General features: G+C 46.3%; 1 protein-coding gene and 1 long non-coding RNA gene across 2 annotated transcripts in view; both read left to right on the plus strand.

The window, feature by feature from the left end:
* The window catches only part of SPECC1 (sperm antigen with calponin homology and coiled-coil domains 1), a 183303-nt gene that overhangs the window by 140462 nt on the left and 25266 nt on the right, over positions 1–17575 (plus strand). The window lies entirely within an intron of this gene.
* On the plus strand, positions 8053–12584 carry LOC115096622. Its single transcript, XR_003858118.1, has 2 exons — positions 8053–8770; positions 10475–12584. It is a non-coding gene; the product is annotated as an uncharacterized LOC115096622 (long non-coding RNA).

Below are 17575 nucleotides of genomic sequence, written 5' to 3' on the forward strand. Positions count from 1 at the left end.
CTATGATATCTACTATCCTAGGAACATTGTCCGCAGCGAATCGACCCGGAACAAACCCCACCTGATCAGTGTGGACCAATCTGGGTAAAATCCCATTTAATCTCACAGCAAGGACTCTAGCTAATATTTTTAAGTCCAAATTAATTAGAGAGATTGGTCTATAGGATCCACAGTGTATCGGGTCCCTGCCCGGCTTTGCTGTAACTGAAATTCCTGCCGTGTTGGTATCTGAGGCAATAGAATCAGACTCCCTCGGTGAGTTAAACATATCGGTGAGTGGAAGCAAATCTCTGATAGTACTCTCCCGTGAAGCCATCCAACCCCGGTGCCTTGCCCGGTTTTACATTTTTTATAACAAGAAGGACTTCGGCTGTAGTGATTGGTGCTTCTAAGAATAGCCACTGCCATTAGCAATGGTTACATGGAATAGACTTAGTTTTTGGGTACTTGCCAGGTTCTTATGGCCTGGATTGGCCACTGTTGGAAACAGGATGCTGGGCTTGATGGACCCTTGGTCTGACCCAGTATGGCATTTTCTTATGTTCTTATGTTCTTATGTTCTTACCTGCTGTTCCGGGGAGAGTTCCTGTAGGACCACTAAATCGAAGTATTCACTAATTTTAGAGGTTTGAATTGATGCATCTTGGGAGTATAGCTCAGCGTAAAAATCGGAGAAACTACTGCAAATGCCCTCGGAGGCAGTCTCCAATGTACCTTTTGAGTTGTTAATCTTAGCCACTAAGGTATGGGCTTGGGCTACCTTCACACTCCACGCAAGGTGTCACCCCGCTTTGTTGCCCCCCTCAAAATATTTTTGTTTGAGCATATTTAATTGATGACTAACACAGGTGTCATCAAGTGACCTTAGTGAGTCTTTCGTCCGTAAAAGATGCTGGCAAGTTAAAGGCGAGTTAGTGGAAACGTGTTGTTGGATCAGCTGGGCAATTTCCGCTATCAACGATCTGCGTTTTCTCTCCCTCTCCTTGTTACAGAAAGCTGCTCTAGAAATTAATAGCCCCCTAGCAACTGCTTTAGAACACTCCCAAAGCATCGAGGCGGACATTTTGTCTGACTTATTGAGATGAAAGTATTCCCGTATGTGTGAGTCCAATTGTTTAACAAAATCAACGTCTTTTAGTAGACTATCGTTAAGACGCCATGTGCGTAGCCCACCATCTATGTCCTTAAGATGCACATCTGCCCACATAGGGGCATGGTCTGACCATGTTATGCTATCTATACCCACCTCTCCAACAAGATTTTGAATATGTGCGTCAATAAAATGTAATCTATACGGGAGTAGGTATTATGTGGTTGAGAGAAATAGGTATAAGACCTGGATTTTGGGTATATCTGCGCCATATGTCCACTAAGTTCCAGCGGGTTAGGAAGGCTTGCCAAGTTTTGCGCACACCCAATAGAGCTGTCTGCGATTTCGATGAGTTGTCAAGTTTGGGGTCCCTAGTGATGGTAAAATCTCCCCCAAGAATTATGTTCCCCTCTGCGTGATGAGAGAGTAGATGATCAATAGTGTCCAAAAAAGATAACTGGGTTCTCCATCCTAACTGCAACGTCGCTCTCTGCTTCAACAGCAGGGGTAAAAGAGGAATTGGATTCAGATGACAGCCAGTGCTGGGCCCTGACTTTTACAGTCCGGAGTACTGATACTCAGACATTAGGGGAAAAAGCATAGGACTGCTTCTACAGCCAAGTCCAAAAGCACAGCAGGTTCAAGCAGCATTGTATGAATCGTCAATAAGGCTCTTCCCCCCATAAAAATGTTGCTGGCAGTAATTTTGTTATGGATTAGACAGTTGCTTGGTTTTTAATGTAAACATTACTGCCCTTAACATAAGGCATGGGGGTAACCTACAAGCAGCGGCAGTCACTACCCTTAACAGAAACATGGGGGTAACCTGCACGGAGCAGCAGTTGGTACCCTTAACAGAAACATGGGGTAACTGGCACGGAGCGGCAGTCGCTACCCTTAACAGAAACATGGGGTAACCGGCACGGAGCGGCAGTTACTACCATTAACAGAAACGGGGTAACCGGCACGGAGCGGCAGTTGCTACCCTTAACAGAAGGCATGGGGGGTAACCTGCACGGAGCAGCAGTTACTTCCCTTAACAGAAACATGGGGGTAACCGGCACGGAGCGGCAGTTACTACCCTTAACAGAAACATGGGGTAACCGGCACGGAGCGGCAGTTACTACCATTAACAGAAACATGGGGTAACTGGCACAGAGCGGCAGTTACTACCCTTAACAGAAACATGGGGGTAACCTGCATGGAGCAGCAGTTACTTCCCTTAACAGAAACATGGGGGTAACCTGCATGGAGCGGCAGTTACTACCATAAGAAACTTGCAGGGCAGGCTGGATGAACCATTTGGTCCTTTTCTGCCATTGTGTTACTATCTTTTACTAATTCCACCCCTAGAGCCACTCACTTTTTTAGGTTCTTAATTTTAGAGACTCGGCCCTAGTAAATTTTCAAAAGGGCCAATTTAGGAGCCTAACTCCAAAAGTTAGTAGCCAAAATATTTCAGAATTGGCCCCTTTATTTCTAAGTATCTGTGTGGACTAAGCTGGTAACTGGGAAAGAAACTCGGCAGATGTGGGCCACTTTGCCTGATTTGTGCTCTCCCTCCCACTGCCGCTTTTTTGGTTCCTGTGGAACTCTGCTCTCAGGGAAAAGTTATTTTCTGCAATTCCTTTCAATCCTTCCTTCAGCTTCTTAGGATGACATCTTCACCACTTTTCATTCATCGTTCCTTTTCCCTTCTTTCTCTCTGTGGCGCTTAGTGTTGGCCATATACCAGTTTGGTGGTCTCCTTTGATCTGCCTCCTCCTCCTCCTCAATATCCTTCTGTAGATGCAATCTGGAGAACTGAGCACAGCACTCACGATGGGGGGGTCTCACCAGGGACCTCTAGAGAAGTAAAACTCCTCAGGATACCTTTCTCTTGTGCATCCAAGTATTCAGTCGGCTTTCCTAATTTCTTTGTCACAGTAACTGGTTACCTTGAGGTCATCAGAGATGAAGACTCCCCCAAGCCCAAAGTCTCTTCCTGCAAGTATTTGCTCTCCAAAATGGTATTTGACCTTCAGATTTAGGTTTGTTTTCCATGCCTGGCTATATATGTCAGAAGGAAGGGGCCAGTGGGGGAGCATTACATTTCAGATTGAAATCTCCCATTGTTACTGCACTGCCAAATTGGTTAGCTTCCCTGATTTCTCTTAGCATTTCACTGTCAGTCTCATCATTCTGTCCAGGTGGACGGTAGTATACGCCTATCACCAGGGGCGGATTGGCCCACCGGGGGATCAGGCATCCCCCGGTGGGCCGATCGCTCCAGTCACATGGTCTGCCGTGTGCGGCCATGACAGAGCCGTGCTCGGCAGACCACGTGATGTGTCTTGGGCCGGCCTGGGCGGCAAATACCCGGGCCGGTTCGACATCATGAATCCGCCACTGCCTATCACTATACTCTTACCCAACACACATGGGATTTCTACCCATATCGATTCTACTGAGCATTTAGTGTCTTGTATGATCTTTATCCTGTTGGACTCTACCCTCCCGGACATAAAGTGCTACACCCCCACCAAGTTGATTCTCCCTATCATTGCGATATAATTTGTACCCTGATATAGCACTGTCCCATTGGTTATCCTCCTTCCACCAGGTCTCTGAGATGCCAATTATGTCAATATCATCATTTACTGCTAAACACTCTAACTCTCCCATCTTACTTCTTAGACTTCTGGCATTGGCATACAGACATTTCAAAGTGTGTTTTTTTGCTTATATTAACCTGCTTTTCAGTTGTTGGGATAATTTGGAATTCTTTAGCTCAGGTGATTCTTTATTTATAGGCACATGGACTATGTTTGCTTCTTTTATTTTTTAATTTTTAATTTTGCATTTTCAGATATAATACAATATCAATTATTTAAGGGATAGAGAGTTTATACATCTAATTTTCAGACGTAATACAACAAACAAATGGCAAAATATGTTATAAACATACATAACATAAATCTCTCTTTATCTAAGGTAATTTGGGAACCAAGATTTTAAAGGAAATATGGAGCTCATCAGCATTTCAACCATCATAAGAAATTAACTTCACTGTAAGACAAGACTATCCCATTATCCTTTTACACACTTCCAGTTTTCCCATCTAGAAAGCCCCTTAGCTGTTCCGGCTCTAGAAATATATATGTCTTTTCCCTATATTTCAATACACATCTACACAGGTATTTCAGAATCATAGTAGCCCCCCGATTTGTCACTTCCAGTCTCATTTGCAAAAAGGCTTTCCTTTGCTCTTGGGTGGATTGTACAATATCAGGAAAGATCCAGATATTCTGTCTGTAATACTTGATCATTCTATTTCTAAAAAAGAATTTCAATACCATATTTCTATCATGTTCGAATGCAAAAGATATCAGAATAGTCCCTCTTGTTTTAATCTCTATTTGAAAAGATAATTCAAGAATTTCAGTAATGTTCATAGATTGTTGTCTCCTTGCATCTATATCTCTAGTATTCAAAGGTTTTCGTGAGATGAACAAAGCTTTGGTAATTACTGGCCTCACCTCCTTTGGAATTTTAAGAACTTCCATCAGGTAAACTTTAAACGATTCAGCTGGTGACATTTTTTTCAAAACAGGACAGTTTACTACTCTTAGATTCAAAAATCTAAGGGAATTTTCAGCTCTCTCAAACTTTTTTCCATCATATTTTCAGACTTGATTAAATTAGTTTGAATTTTCTCCATCAATGTTACTTTCATTTCAACTTTCTCAATCTTTTCTTGATGTTGAAGAACAATCTTCTCAGTATTCGCTCCTTTTTTACTCATTTCTAGAAATGCCTTAGATAGCGATGAAATCGCTGACTCTATAGATGTTAATGCATTCCAGACAGTTTCTAGAGTCACAACTGGTGGCTTCCTAATAGCAAAAACAGTTCCCTGAATGATATTCATCTCTTCTGTCTGTGTGTTAACCTCGTTGTTAAATTCCGGTGGAGCCTTAGTGGGGGTCCTAGGAGAGAATTAATTCTCAGACAGGAGTTCTTTCACCTTTTTCCGACGCACTTTCCCCGCCTTCACCGCCCGGATCAGGGGACACCGTCCCTCTCCTTCCTTCTTTTACTGGACTCGGCAGATTTTCTGCATTCATTCCTCTCTGTCCTCGGGGCGAGGATGGCGTCATTGGGCCCCCGGGCTCAGCGATATTGTTTCAGCCATTGGGAAAGACCCGAGCTCCAGGGTCTCTCCCTCAGCGGCCCTCGCTTCTGGTAGTTTGGGAGTCGATGCGAAGAAGCTCTCTATTTTTGCCTGTTGGATGCTGTCTTCTTTCTCAGGTACAATGTTTTTAAGTTTCGCTTTACGCTTAGTGTGCGGCATCCCTCAGGCACTGAAAAATCAAGGAAATCACCAAAGATATGAAGTTTGTAAAGAGAACTCCTCTGAGGCGACCTACAGGTCGGCCATCTTGGTTCGACTACGTTTGTTTTTATTGGAACCTCTCTGTTGGGATGCCCTTAGTCTCCTGTGTCATTGAAGATACCTCCTTCCAAACCATGCACTGCTGAGTGACTGTCAGCTTTCCCTTTTTTTCTAGTTTAAAAGCTGCTTTCTCTTCTTTTTAAAGGTTAGCGCTAGCAGTCTGGTTCCTCTCTGGTTAAGATGAAGCCCGTTCTTTTGGAAAAGTCTCCCCCCTTCCCCCAAAAGGTTCCCCAGTTCCTTACAAAACTGAATCCCTCTTCCCTGCACCAGTTGCCAGTTCTTTGTGATGCTGGCCCTCTGCAAAGACATTTTCACCCCGTAGTATGGGGCTTTTATGAAGCCAATTTTGGCCCCTCTGCCTTTTGGTAACATGAACTGTTTACATAAACTTTATTTTTTTTTTGCCATTTTTTTATTTGCTCCTCGGGGCCAGTTGATGTGCTACAAGTTTGCACCCTTTACCAACAAAGGGTGCTTACTTTTCCAGGAATATTTTTCAGATTCCAGTGTTGTTTCCCGGACCCAAGCACTCAACAGGACCTCGGTGAAGGTGAAACTTTGCTGACCTCTGCCCTCCCCCCCCCCCCCCCCCCCCAAGCCCTTTCCTGGCCAAGGGGGATGTGCGCGTGGCTTATGGCTTCGAGGAGTGATGTGGGAAGGTCGCCTTTTTCTCTCCTGGTTGCCAGTGGTACCGCTTGAACCCCTTGACCACCCTCACGTCACATTTGGTTTTAATATTTACAAAAGTAAAAAAAAAAAAAAAAAAAAGGAAAGAAAAGAGAAATCTCTCTGCACCCAGTTCAAGAAACTTTCTTGGCTTGACAGTTTGTGCTTGTGATGCTGAAGTAGCACTTGGCAAGGGTTAAGTTTTCCAAAGCGCTCGTGTCATTGCACGGTCCGTGGGTACTTGTCCCTGCAGACTCTGCACTGCCTCTGAGCATTGCCCCTTTTAAAAACGTATCCAGGGGGGAAAAAGTACCCGCATAGATTTGCCCCGCTGTGTTTACAGATGCGTTTTCCCTGGAAATCATTGCACATGTGGAAAATGCAAAACTACTTGTTACTGCCTCCCTGACCTAACTCCGCCTCCCTCTCCTGCAGGGGGAGGGGGTTTCAGACACTTTTTTTTACCTGGATAAAGGAGCACGGGCACAAAATTAATCACGGACGTTTCCCTTTTGCTATTGGTGTAGCTGCGGTTCTGGGGGAGAATGACACCCTGAAAATTCAGTTAGACAGGTACATTTCACACGGCCCCGGAAACGCCTGCTTTAACGCAAGCTAAACATAGCCCTCGAGTGACACTGCACTCCCAGCAGAACTTTCAAACCCCAGGATCTGCGCCGCCTCTGAAAATAGTTCTCTGGCCTGCTGGCAGGATCCCACAAACTTTGCTACTTTTTCTCTCAGGATTATATAGAGCTTGTCCTGTGTTGCGGTCCGGTCTGTGAAGCTCACGTCCCGGTCCTTACCTCAAGGGTTCCTGCCAGCTGGGAGCGAAGCAGAGTCAGGATCTGGGCGTCCCCCCGGGGGAGACGCCATTGCGGGCCTGTCTCTAGTCGCGCGCGTGCCCCACGCTTTTCTAGACAGTTTCCCGCCGGAGGGTGGCTCCGCCCCGAGTCTGACGTCAGACGCCGCGGCCTACTTAGGGCCACCGCGGAATACCCAGGAGGGACTTTGGAGACTTCTGTCTTCCTGGATTCGGGGGAAGAGGGCAACATAATCCAGGAACAACTAGTTACCCAGCTGGGGATTCCAACTGTGGAATGAGAGGTTCCGTTACAGATCACTTCCATCCAAGGTACTTGTCTCCTGGGACGAATCCTGACCTCCACGGTCCCGCTGACGGTCCGCACAGGGGCGATCCATGTGGAGGAGATAGCCTTCTTAGTACTGGAAAAGGCTATCCACCCCCTGGTGTTCGGACTACCTTGGCTTCAACGACACTCGCCTACCATCCAGTGGTCTACTATGCAGATCACCGACTGGAGTCCTTTCTGTATTAAACACTGTGTGAAGCTTCCTAGGCCGCCTGCTCGTCGGCCTTCGCATACTGTACCAGCTACACCCGCCATTTGTGAGGAAGTCACGGATGCCCCCTTCAAGACCAAAGCAGGCAGGTCATCGTACTATCGCCCCAGGGACCTTCGGCCAGGCACTCCCCCCTGCCGGGGACGTGCGTGCCCCCTGTCTTTGCCTGGAAACTGCACTAGGTCGGAGTGGACTGATTTTATCACAGATCTTCCCACGTTTAAGGGAAACTCAGTCGTATGGGTCACCGTCAACCGTTTTTCTAAAATGGCTCATTTTATTCCCCTGCCAGCCCTGCCATCTGCCCCGGAACTTGCCAAGCTCTTCACTCAACACATATTTAGGCTCCATGGCCTCCCTCAAGATATCGGATCGGGGCCCGCAATTTACCGCCCGCTACTGGAGAGCCTTATGTAAACACTTCCGCGTTCAGCTTAGCCAGCCCACCGCATTTCACCCTCAAAGCAACGGGCAGACGGAACGCACTAATCGCACGCTCAAGACCTTCCTACGTTCTTTCGTGAACGAGAGACAGGATAACTGGGCTGAGCTGCTCCCATGGGCAGAATTCTCCTATAACAACCACATCCACTCTGCCACGGGAAGCTCCCCCTTCCTGCTAGTTTATGGGAGGCAACTCCGGCCTCCTCTGCCCTCGCCGGATCCTAGCTCTGTGCCTGCCGTACAACTCTCTGCTCGCCAGCTGCGTTCCTTATGGACCTCTACCCAGAAGAATTTGAAGAAAGCCGCTCTTGCTACTCGACGGTGGGCCAATAAACATCGCCAACCAGCTCCTGTCTTCTAACCCGGGGATCAGGTATGGTTGAGTACCAAGAACCTGCAGTTCTGGGCCCCGTCTCTCAGACTTGCCCCGTGGTTCTGTGGACCCTTCCGTGTGGCCGAGCGCATCGGAGCCTTCTCCTACCGGCTCCGCCTGCCCCCCTCCATGCGTATCCATAACGTTTTTCACGTTTCCCTCTTGAAGCCTCTTGTCCTCTCCAGGTACCACTCGAAGGCGCCCGACTCATCAGATCCCTCGGTGCCAGGAGAAATAACTTACCAAGTCTGAGAAATCCTCGATGTCCGGTTTAATCAGCGTCGATGGGAGTAATTGATCTCCTGGGAGAACTGCGGGCCCGAAGAGAATTCCTGGGAGCCTGCCTGCAACATCCTGGATAAGGATCTGCTCAAAACCTTCCATCAGGAACATCCAGGTAAACCTGGGCCTGCTAAGAGGGGGGGCGTAAAGGAGGGGGTACTGTTGCGGTCCGGTCTGTGAAGCTCATGTCCCAGTCCTTACCTCAAGGGTTCCTGCCAGCTGGGAACGAAGCAGAGTCAGGATCTGGGCGTCCCCCCGGGGGAGACGCCATTGCGGGCCTGTCTTTAGGCGCTCGTGAGTGCCCCGCACTTTTCTAGACAGTTTCCCGCCGGAGGGTGGCTCCGCTCCGAGTCTGACGTCAGACGCCACGGCCTACTTAGGGCCACCGTGGACACCCGACTAGTGCCTTGCAACAGGGTTCCTTCAGTCCCCCGTTGCCTCGAGCTCCGCAGTCAGCCAGCATCTTGGCTACTCCGTTCCTGCCTGCCTGCCAGTTCCTGCCTGCCGGTTCCCGCCTGCCTGCCTACGGTCCATGCTGGGTTCCTGCCAGCCAGCCCAAGCCGGGTTCTTGCTAGCTAGCCCAAGCCGGGTTCCAGCCTGCCTACAGCCCAAGTCGGATTCCTGCCCGCCTTCTGTCCTAGCCGGGTTCCTGCCTGTCTCAGCCAAGCCTGATACTCGCCTGCTTCCTCTCCTTCGACCGCCTCGCCTAAGTCCCAGCGGTCGGGCCTCTACGGGCTCCTCCCGGGGGGGCTCTGACTTCCAGGGTGAATCTTCTAAGTCCCAGCGGCTGGACTCCCAAGGGTTCCTCCCGTGGGAGTACCAGCTTCCAGGGTGCAACCGCTTCTACCCGCCTGCCCGAAGTCTGCCTCCCGGCCTGTTCAGTCGAGACCAGTGAAGTTCTTCCCAAGTCTCCTGCAGGCCGGCCCAAGGGTCCACCAGCCCCGTGTTCACAACATCCTGCTCATTCATTTGTGGGAAGTCTTGGGTTTTCTCTCTCAGCTTTGGGAAATGTTCATCTCTGATCTCTTTATATTTTGCACAGCACAAGAGGAAATGCATTTATGTTTCTATTTCTCCTGGGCTGCATTGCATGCAGAGTCTGGTTTCTCAGTTCAGTTTTGGTCTGCAGCTTTCTGTTGCTGGTCTGTGGTCTCTTATTCTGTATTTTGTGCCTATCTTTCTCCATTTGTGACTGAGGTGAGGTATTCTGCCTGGGTGTATTGTCTGTGCAGGGATCTGTAGCGATCCAGCTTGTTCTCTTTTCCAGTCTTCACCTCCCAGCAGGGGGCTGTATTGGTGTTCTAAGGCCTGCTGTAATATTTGCAATGTTTCCTTTGTATAGGTATTGTTGTTGCCATTTGTGAGCTGAGAGTTAGTGCTGTTATGGTGTAGTAGGTTTGCTGCATATGTGCTGAGTGTGTTTTGCAGGGGGGAGGACCTGGGAAGGGGCAATAGTGGGATACTGTTATGGAAAGGTAATGGCGGGGTTTGAGCCAGCAGCAACTGAGAGATGAATGGCTGGAGTCCTAGCAATAGAGCAGGGATGGCAAACTCTGGTCCTTGAGAGCCACAAACAGGCCTGGTTTTCAGGATATCCACATTTAATATGCATGAGATAGATTTGCATGCACTGCCTTCATTGTATGCAAATCTATCTCATACATACTCATTATGGATGTCCTAAAAACTGGACCTGGCTGTGGCTCTCAAGGACCGGAGTTAGCCACCTGTGCATTAGAGCTAACCAGGGAAGCAGAAAGCGTTGGGTTTTTTCTTTTTCACTTAATGCACAATAAAACTGTGGCATTTGTTTCCACAGATGTAGCCAAGGCTTCTCGCTCAGCTGGGTTTGAAAGGGATTTGAACAAGCTCCTGGAGGAATCGCCCATAAACCACTGTTAGCAGGCAGACCTGGGAAGCCAGCCCCTATTCCTGAGAGTGGAAGGTGACATGGATCTACTCTTGGGGATCTGCCGGGTACTTCCTAGAGTCTGACTGGCCACTATCGAAGACAGGATGCTGTGCATGATGGACCCTTGGTCTGACCCAGCTTGGATTCCTTATTTTCTTATGTTAACTGGAAATAAGCAGGGCCTGGAGCCATAAGAGACCAACAAGGAAAAAGACGGCCACTCTCCCCAGTGGACTGGATTGACCAAAGCCAGGCTGAAATGGGGTTGCTGGGAACAAGAAGTTGTTCGCAGCAACTGGAAGACTACCCAGGCTCTCCCGTGAGATGAACACGACAAAGCTCTGCTTCTTCCCTCCAGTTCCAGCTCTGCTTTCTGCTCCCAGCCCGCTCCAGCTGCAGTTTCCAGTCCCTGCCTTGCTTCCAGCCAGCCCTTCCTCTGGTCTGCAAGTCCAGTCCTGACTCCAGACTCCAGATCTCGTCTGTGCTCCGAGCTTCCTTCCTGCTCCTGCTTGCCGTTCCTTTGCTGCTTCCTATTCCAGGTTCAGCACGCCGGGATGTCTCTCCCTACCCATGAGTTTGACTCAGGAACCTGTCAGAAGGGGACCCATATTAAACATTTTCCAGAGTCTGCCGGAGTGTAGGGGGCGCCACTGACTGACCCTAAGGGCTCCCGCCGTACCTGGCTGCTTGTTGTGGCAAAGTCTTATTCTCCTGTCTTTGCTCTCCTCCTTCGTCCTTTTTCTTCCCATCTTCCATCCTCCCCTTTTCGGGATCTAGTAGTTCATAATTTCCCCGTTCTGTAACTGTTCTCTCTCCACAGCTCACTGTAAAACTTTTTCAATTATTTTTCTTTCCCCATTGGTGAAATTAATTCCTACCTGTTCCCATTCCACATTTAACCAAAGGTAATCAATAACGGGGTCTGCCCCTAACTGGAGCTCACCAGCTACCGCTGCGGATCTTCCAGCTTAGGACCGGCTGTGTGAATGGCAACCAGGCTGGAGGCCTCACAAGCCGCTCCTCCCCCTCTGATACTGGCCACAGCATCTTTATCCGCAGCCAGAACTTTGTCGTCACTAACAGAGCAAGGCAAGGAGACTCTGTCGGGGGGATAGTTATTGTACAGATGGTGATCAAAATGATCATAAATTTGCAATTAATAGCTATAGCCTTTCTATTGTAAAAAAAAAAAAACAATTACAGCACAATGCAAATTGACAAACAAATGGAATGCACCTGATCCATTGGATCAGAACTAGTACATCGGCAGAGCTGTCTGGGGGAAGGGGGAAAGCCAGCTAGCATGGGACTGAAGGCTCATCATAGAGCCCAGGAGGGCAGCCAGGGCAGGTAGGCATGAGGCTCAGTGCTGAACTCTAGGAAGCTGCCAGACACTATAAAGAATAACATAAAAACAATCCCTTCTAACTCCCTCCCAACGTTTAAAAGAAATCTTTCACAGTAGTAGCGAGTAAATGGTGGGCATATTATGAGCAGAGTGCACCAAGCCCTCATATAAAATTTCCTATAATTATCTGTGCACTCAATAGCCTCTTAGCTCCCCTTCTAATTATGGAGGGGAGTAGCTTGAGTTGTCTGGCAAGCTGTTCTCTTGCAGTATTTGCTGCTGCATTTACAGAAAGTGCTCATTAGAAGCTGCCTTGGGGAGCTGCGGTGCCATGCAGGATGCCACAGCTCGTGAGGTCTCAGGTGCCTGCCTTCTGGCCCTCTGTGCAGTTAAGCCCACGCAGGGCCATGCTGCGGAAGGGTTAATGACGGGCTTCCGCCTGGCCTTGGAGGAACGTCAATGAGTCCCGTCAAGCACTCTGAGCTCACTACCAGAACCACTCTTTGGACTGCCTCTAAGCACCATCCAAGCTTTGTAGGATAAAAGGACAAAATGGAGATCTGCACCAGGAAAACCAAAGACACTGTTTTGTGTTATCAGCCTGCAAATGAAAATTGGAATTAAAGATGATCAAATTGGGCCAAGTAAAAGATGAAACAATGGGGTGGAGGAGGGCTCCAGCACACATGGGGCAAGGCAAGTGAGTCACCTGTCAGTAAATTTACTGACAGTCAGTAATATAAACAAGTTGAAGAGGCTGTATTCCCAGAGGGCGTACAAATGGTGTCTGCGTTCTTTCTCCCAGCCATGCTGTTTCCTGTGGGAGGATTGTTTGGCCAGGCATGAGTCTATGGGCTGCAGCTTCATGCAGGCTGTTTTGCTGGCAGACCCCCCCTCTTGTAACAGGTCTGCCAAGTTGTCCAGACACACATACTCAAACATAGGCTTCAGAGCTCCTGCTGCCCCAGGTTGCTTTTCATCACCACAGCACCCTCTTACATCAGTTATCCCAGATCAGCAAGATATGTCTGGCTGAGCACAGACTGCAGGTCTCTATCCTTTCCTGGCACAGCGCCTCCATGTACCACAGTGAAAGGGGTCACAGACAGATGGATAGACCATGACCAAGACAAAAGGCACTTTTTTAATAGGAAAACCTAAAAATGCAGAAAAAGCGACACACGCATAAAAATATTTTCTTGTGAGTAAAAACATTGCAAGCGACAGGGCCCGTGTGTTCAGTGCCGGTGGCTCAGGTTCTGCAAAGCTGCCCTACTCGGGAGTCGGGGACTGTCAAGCTGCGCAAAGGGGCAAAACCTGACATGGATGTAGCTTGAACGTTGATTGTGGTCCTTCTCGCTTTTCAGAACCAGAGCCCTGCATCCATTACCTTATGATCAGGCTGATGAACGGAAAATGTAAAATAATCCAGGAATGTATGACTTCTGAGATTAAAATGATCAGACACTTTGGAATTGACAAAAAAGGACTCGCGTTACGTATCTCATTATGAACCTGTAAAGTTATAATGCCCGTCACCTGCTGATCACCCTTCTCTCCCTCCCCTTCGCCCTTTATCATTCACTTCTGTCATTCTTTGCTCCTGGGTAAACTCAACTATTGAAGATGCATGTAAGATTCTACCAGACATAAATATCAAATTCACAAAAAGGAATCCATAATTAATAAAAATGCACTAAGTCATAATATTACAAAATTCATATTTACTTCACTAATACCCATGTGCTTACACATAACAGTCCCTTATATTCCAACCCCATAACATTTAAACAATTGTATAAATACACTTGTACATATCATCACATCAAAAATAATCCCCCTTTTCCTTTATAGAAAATATAATACATGGGTCACATGATGCGATGAGCCAGAGCAGACATGTCTGAGCTGGCTCTGCATACCATCCCTCACCCTCTATACGAATCCTTTGGCAACCCTGGTTCCTACTCATCTTTTTTCCCAAAAGATAAAGACAGCATATGTCGATAGACAAATATATGCAGAGATCTCCGTGGATTATGCCCCTGAAAGGAGTTAGAAAAGAGAAGGAAAGATGGTGGACACTGCAGATTCTCTGAACTCTTCAGCAGCACACAGCATTCAACCTCTGATATCACAGCAGCTGTTGTTGCTGCTCTAGACAGTTGGTTCATATCCCTTTCAGAACAAATAGCAGAACTTAAGTCTAGGCTCACAGAAATGGGGCCGAGATTAGACATGATTGAAGGAAGAATATCAGTCCTGGAAGATGAATCCAGTGCTCTAAGGGGGAAAATCATCTCTCTGACGAAACTGATTGAAAAAGCAAGAAGAGAAGGTAGAAGACTTGGAGAACAGATCTAGACACAAAAATATTCGATTTGTCAGCATACAAGAAAATACTGAGGATAGCACCTTAGCTAGTTTTTTAGAAAAATAGTTTCCTGAAGCTCTTTCTCTCCCAGACCTTGCTGGACTGCTTCAAATCGAGAGAGCACAACAATTGTAACTTTATTGTTAAGGCAATGCGGCCCAGAAAACATTGTAGAGATACTCCAAATTTCTCCAGCATGAAAAACAGCAGCTGGACTAACCAGATAACCATTGCAGAGAATAAATCATAGGTACTTACTCCAACTGATTTAAGAAATCTTTCGCAGCCTGCATTTTATCAAAGGTGAAAGTTTTATTTTGATGCCAAATTTTGAGTTTCATCGGGTAGAGGAGGGTAAAGTTTACCTGTTTTTTTTTTGCTAAAGCAGAACAGATAGGATTAAAGTCTTTTCTTTTTTGCGCTAGTTTAGTGGAATAGTCTTGGAAAATCGGACCACTCCTCCTTTGTATGTCAGCCCTCATATCTTGTGATAGGCTTGCAGAATCCACTGTTTTTACGACCAATTAAAAAAATTTTCAATGGCAATACGTGGCCTTAAGTCCCTGCCAAAAAAACAAAAAATATGTTGATTTAAGCAAATAAAGAATAAAATCGGGAGCTATAAAGTGGGACAGCCACAGAATGGTTGCCCTCAAGATAGCGACCGCACAAGGCCGCGCATCAGGGGGTTGCCTTGCATTATGGTTGTTAAGGATCTTTGACACAAGGGAATGAGGTTGGTAGTGTGTAGTGATTACTAGAATCAGTAGCATGGGATAGACTTAGTTTTTGGGTACTTGCCAGGTTCTTATGGCCTGGATTGGCCACTGTTGGAAACAGGATGCTGGGCCTGATGGACCCTTGATCTGACCCAGTATGGCATTTTCTTATGTTCTTATACTATGGGTACCCTACATTAGGAATATGCCTGGACAAATATCTGGAGTAGGGCTAAGGGGAAGGATTTGAAAGTTGCTAGAGGCAGTACCTTATGGGTTGAAGTTTATTCTTCATGCACAGAGGGGATTTCCTTAGGATTTTTTTCTCTTGGAAATTGGGCTCTGGAAGGTCAACTTTTATTTATTCAAAGGGCGGTTTCATGTACATCACCATTTCAGGTTTTTCAATGGGGAATAAACTACAATTTATTTCCTGGAATGTCAACGGGCTGGGTTCGCCTATCAAAAGGAAAAAAGTACTACATGCACTCAATCGTACTAAAGTCTCAGTGGCTTGGTCTGCAAGAAACTCATCTATCCCTCATTGGAAAGTAATAAACTTTGCCAGGACTGGGTAGGAAGTTGTCATTTTTCTGCTGCCACAAACAGAAAGAAAGTCGGGGTGGCAGGTAAAGGTCATATTGGATCAGGACAGGAGGTTTGTTATTTTTATTGGTAAAATGAATGGGAAGTGATTCACAATCTATAACGTTTATGCCCCAAATGAATATAATCATCATTTCTTTGTCTCCTTGGTTAACACTCTTGTTTTACATATTAAGGGAACACTATATTTAATGGGAGACTTTAATTGTGTATGGGACCCCCAACTAGACAGGTCTCCGGCACCGATTCATCCAAGGTCAATGAAGGGTAAGGGTATAGATTTTCTGTGCCAAGAACTACAATTTGATAGATGTCTGGCGAGTGCTTCATCCCAGAGTCAAGGAGTTCACCCATATTTGCAGGCTCATAATTCTCTTTCTAGAATAGATTATATACTGATTTCTCAAGGTGGGTTTTCTAATATTGTTACAGCAGATATAGGAAATCCCATTATGGGTAGATTGGAGACGGGGAGACATTGACTTTAGAGAACGAGGGTGGAAGTTTCCTCGTTGGCTAAAAGATGATGTTGATTTTCAGGCTTTTCTTTGTAGAAAAAAATAGAAAGAGTTTGAGAGTTTTAATCAACAACCTAAGGAGATTCCGGTTCTTTTCTGGGAAACCAGTAAGGTAGTAATGAGGGGGGAGATAATTGCCTATCTTATTGCCAGGACTAAAAGGCTGAATAAGTCTATTATTCAGTTAAAAAGGCAACTGGCAGTGGCAAGGGATAGATGGTTCCGGAGTGGTTGTGAAAAGGCAAGAGTTGATTATAGAACTATCTTAGAGTTTGAATGCCCTTATTCACCAATGAACCTTGAAAATGATGAATAAGTTGGAGCATAATCTCTTTCACTTTAGCAATAAAGGAGGGAAATTCTTAGCCATTGTAGTCAAGGAAAGGAGAGGGAAGTCTTTTATTGAGAAGATGAAACCGTTCAGGGATCCATAGTGACCAAGGGGACAGAGATATGTGCAGTATTTTGGCATTTTTATGAGCAACTATATGCCTCTGAAGCTTCGCAGATCTAATGGGAAGACAAGGAAAATAGGTTTTTTTTCACAATTTAGAGTTCCCTCAATTGTCGGATCAGCATCTTGATTTTTTAAACAGACCCATCCAGGCTTGGGAAATTTCCCAGGTCATTAAGGGAAGCAAATGTTGCAAGGCTCCGGGACCGGATGGGTTTTCATATGATTATTATAAATTACTGAACCCACAGATCGCAGTCCTCATGGAGAGTTATTTTAGGAGGGCTCTTCTGGAGGATTCCTTTCCTTTGCATTTCAATAATGCCCACATCATGGTATTGGCTAAGCCCGGTATTGGCTATACCCAGCTTCTTATCCCATATTGCTTTTAAACTGTGATTTAAAAATACTATCCAAAGTGCTAGCTGATTGCCTTAGTTGTATCATTCCCTCCCTCATTTCAAAAAATCAGGTGGGCTTTGTGAAGGGGAGGCCAGCCTGTACTGAAATAATGTTTCTGTGCAAACTTAAGAATATTCCTGCCGTGGTAGTAGGGTTTGATTCTGAAAAAGCCTTTGATAGAGTATCATGGCCCTATCTTTTCTCGGTCTTGGGTTGATTTGGCTTTACGGGGCCCTTTTTTTACAGTATGTTACTCTTCTATATAAATCCCCAAGTTCTAGTATTATTGACAATGGTTATAAATCAGAGGATTTTCAGTTACAAAGAGGGGTCCGACAAGGTTGTCCTCTATTGCCACTGCTATATATCCTTTCCATTGACCCTTTGTTACAGAAAATAGCTGCAGAAGCAACCATAAATGGATTTGGGGAAGGGAGCTATGAATTTAAAATTGCAGCTTTAGTAGACGACGTTTTAGTTTTTCTTACAACACCACAGGATTCTTTGGATAAGGTTCTCCAACTTCAAACCCAATTTAGGATATTTGCTGACCTGAAAATCAATAGGGACAAATCAGAAGTTTTAGA

This window comes from Rhinatrema bivittatum, chromosome 8 (assembly GCF_901001135.1).
Source record: "Rhinatrema bivittatum chromosome 8, aRhiBiv1.1, whole genome shotgun sequence".
In the NCBI taxonomy this organism is placed as follows: Eukaryota; Metazoa; Chordata; class Amphibia; order Gymnophiona; family Rhinatrematidae; genus Rhinatrema; species Rhinatrema bivittatum.